Source organism: Coffea arabica, chromosome 2c (assembly GCF_036785885.1).
Source record: "Coffea arabica cultivar ET-39 chromosome 2c, Coffea Arabica ET-39 HiFi, whole genome shotgun sequence".
NCBI classification, from domain to species: domain Eukaryota; kingdom Viridiplantae; phylum Streptophyta; class Magnoliopsida; order Gentianales; family Rubiaceae; genus Coffea; species Coffea arabica.
In genome coordinates, this window is record NC_092312.1 from 69,684,381 (window position 1) to 69,688,620 (window position 4,240).

Below are 4,240 nucleotides of genomic sequence, written 5' to 3' on the forward strand. Positions count from 1 at the left end.
GTTGAGATCTGCTGGAACTTCTATGAAAAATGTGAAACTTGTTTGTTATTTGTCTACTATTTACCGATGTTGGATACACGCTAAGGTGGAGATTTGTTGAGTGTGTCTTTATATCCCACATCAGAATTTTTATAAAGAAATATCTCCTTTTGGTAGTTATAAATATAGTGGACTTAAGTGAGTTCAATTATGCTAATGGTACCAGTCCAAGTGCTGTATGCACCAGTCCAAAAGAATTTTAAAGGACCCACGCCCCAGTCTAAGAGAGGTTTTGGTTAGACATCAAACTAAAAGTGCAAGTTATGGGCCTTTGGACCGTTAAGCATTTAATATTATTTAAACTCTTTTATGTTTTCAATTTTAGGTGCCCTTTAGACCTATGAATTATTTTCTAGGTTTTGTACTCTCTTTCTATTATAGTAAATCTTATATCCCTTCGCCCGTGAATGTAGGTTGATTTGACCAAACCACATAAATTCCCGTGTTTCTTTGTTTAATTTATTTATTTTGTTATTATCATTATTGAGCTGCCAATCATATAGGACCAAACCTAACACTTATCACTCGGCTACCTTAGTTCTAGTTCACACCCAACACATATGATACTACCGTGTACCAAAAATTTCTGAATATATATCATCATCTAGCCCAGGACTAGCTTCCACTTTCTTGCCTTCTCTTACTAATTTCTTTTGTAATTTCCTATTCACAAGGAAGGCTACTATCTGCCCCAACTTCAGATATTTCTTTGCTAGAAGCAGATGGATTTACAATATAAGTACTGGAAGTAGCAAAAGCCATTCGGATCCCCTTCTCCATCAAATAGGTGATTAAATCATTTGGTGTTTACTACAACAGCAGAGCATGATGGTTCACTTTTGTCTAGAATGGAGATGGAACATAAGTGTTTCCGACTAGCTATGACAACAACAAATATGAAGACTTCAGAATCATCTTCCCTCACATATTTGTATGTGTTAAATATCTTCCTTGAAGACCCAACTACTTAACTAGTTGGGATATTAACTAGGTTATTATAAGATACCTAGTTCGACTCTTAAACCTTCCCATTTTCCTTTTTCTCCTTATAAGGTTTGGGGTCCCCCTTGAACCAACAAAAAATCCTTCGTGCGTTTTATGTGCCAGCTATCAAAAATTCTGAATTGAACATTTAATATTCTATTTATTGTCTTCAGAAAGAGTTTTTGTTCATTAGGGTCCTTAAATGAATACGAGGCAACCAATATGACATATAATGTCACCCTACATGACCAGATATCTACCATCTTGGTATCATATTCTTGCTTGAATAAAACCTCAGCAGTGATGTAAGAAGTGTTTCCATTTCAGACTTTAGCTATGAACGTAGCAAAGAGGACTTGAAGTGCCCAAAATCACATCTTCAAAGGTAGAGATGGGCTTTTGTCTAATAATAATGTATTTTCTAGCTATTAGTCACGATGACACACTTTCATTGAATGGCAGTAGCTGCCTCCAGATATAAGTTGCTGGAAAAAAAAGAGCCTCATCCTCACTGAAGCGCCCTGGGGTTACAACTTCATTAAAAAAAGCTCTCCAATAGAAGTATATTCCATGAAAATAGGCAAATTGGTTGCCATCAAAATCACCATTTTGAATCTAACAATTTTTTTGGATGCCATAACATCTATGTTCATTAATCTGCCTCTTCACATTTTACAACTGATAAGAGCTTATTTTACGTATTTTTAAGTGCATTTTATTAGTTAATTTTGAGTTGATTATTTAGTTTTATAAATAAAATAAAGAAGTTTTTGGTAAAAATATACATTTTTTGTAAAAGTGGCTAATATTGCATTTCTATTAATTTTAGTGCTAAAAACTTCATTTTATGCAGGATTAAATGATTCAATCACCAAAGAATGTCAAGTGATGTGAAAAATAGAGATTTGGTGATGAATTCAAGTGGTAACAAGAAGAATGAAGTGAAAAACGTTCAAGTAAGGAAATGCAATATAAGTCAGTTTTGACACTCTTCGATATTTCGACTATATCTGGAGCTACACTTATCGGATTGAGGTGATCTTTACACCATTTTAAAGTTAAGAAATAGACCTACAATTGTTATGAGACATCGAAATCCAATTCTGCCATTTTCATGGACAAAAAGTCGGAATACAGAAGCTGCATTCTGTGGTCGGAAGTTAAAACAGAGGTTTGACCAGTCTATGGTATTTCGATCATATCTCAGGCTACAAAGCTCCGATTTGGATGATTCTTAAAGCATTGGAAAGATAACTCAAAGGGCTACAATTTTTGTGTTTTGCACAAAATCTAGTTCGGCCTTTATCATAGAGAAAATTGCAGTGGAAATAAGGCCAAAGTGAAAACGCGAGTAGACAAAACGCGAGTTGATGCCGCGTTTTGTGTAGGCGCGTTTTGTAGCCGAAATTCTACAATTTGACTCAGCCATTTATCTTGTGTTCATACCACTTTCCAGCTATAAGATGCAAGGGAATTCGGTGCACATGCTTCAGAAGACAAAAGGGCAAGAAAGGTGGCTTATTTTCAAGTCAAAAACATTTGTTATTGACTATCTTAACAATTTCAGATTTGGAAATCAAGTATGGAAAGTTTGACCGGTGGAAAATGAGCTTTGGAGTAGTTTATATGCAGAGACATTTGTGAGGTCAGAGATTATCATACGGGAGAAGCTTGGAGTTTGCAAAAATGTAGCTTTTCCATTCTCTTAGTGTTAGATTAGTTTAGTATAGAGAAGATAGTTCATCCATTCTTGTTATTAGCTAGATAAAGAAGAAGATGGAAGATGAAGAAGGCAAGGAAGAAAGCTCTTGTGACAAGGATTGTATTCCTTCCAAATCTTTATCTTTTGTACTTGATTCCAAGTTTAGTTAATATACAAGTTCTGGATTTTGTGTTTATTATGTGTCTCTAAAGTTTAAGCCTTGGGTTTGGTTGAACTTTCTATAATTATTAGCGTTTATTATTTGGTTATTTGATTACTATGGTTTGAGCAAGTTATTTAACACTTTGGCTCTTTAAATCATGATTAATCTGATACCATTAGTTGTGATTATTTAAAGTGTTGTTTCTGCAATGAAAATTGAGATTTAACACTAGTTCAAGAGGTGCTAAACATAGGGAGTACACTCACGAAAGTAGAGGTGCACCTATGTGATTTTTAGTGATTCATTTCATGTAATTTCATTGAAGAAATGAACTTGTAGCTAATTTCATAACCATGAATATAGGTATGGATTAGTTATGAGTATAGTTGATTCACTACGAAAGTAGGTTTCACATGTTTAAGGAAATTACACCATAACTAGCCTAGATGTAGTACTCAATGATCCAAATATAGCACTTGCATGAGTAGTTAGGGATACCACAACCTAAGGAGCTTTTATTCATTATTTTGTAGAATTTCAATAGGTTAAATTTGTTATAATTCATTGATCGTCTAAATAATAGAGAATCTTTAGTAATACCGGTAATTGTTCACTCTTCCCTGTGGGATCGACCCGATATATATCCTAAACTACTAGTTGACCTGTATACTTGCAGTGAACGGGTGTAATTCGATTTTTTAACTTGTACGTATGTAAAATACCCGTCAAGTTTTTGGCGCCGTTGCCGGGGAAGATTTGGCAATATTGGTGTGAAGAGCAACTTTATTAGTTTAGAAATTTCATTAGTTATGGTATGAATGTTATTTTCTGTTATTTTTGTGTTTTATGTGTGTATGTGTTTCATTACCTATTTTTCTTACTAATTTTGCTTTTGAAGTTGTTTAAAAGTAATTTTAGGTGATGAGAAGGGTAGGTCAATTTGTAGGACAATGCTTGAGAAGTGGAAGATTGGCAATTGATGGTTACCAAGTGCAAAGCTCCTTCAATAGAGGTAACCAAGAATTTACTGAATGTATGTCTTTTGAAGATGGTTTAAGGTGCTTAAAGGCTAAATTTGATGTTATGATACTACAAGTTCAAATGGACACAATTATGCATGAAATTGAGCAAGGGAGGAATGTTAATGTGATTTGTGACTTGTGTGGAGGTTATCATGCTACTAATACATGTATGCAAACACAAATTGTGGATTATTATGATGAATTAGAGCATTACAATCCCTGTTTTGATCAATATAGTGCTAATTGGGGCAATTCTCCTACTTATGGTCGGGATGATCAATGTACTTATAGTGATAATTCATATTTTTATGATTACCAACCTGAAAGTGT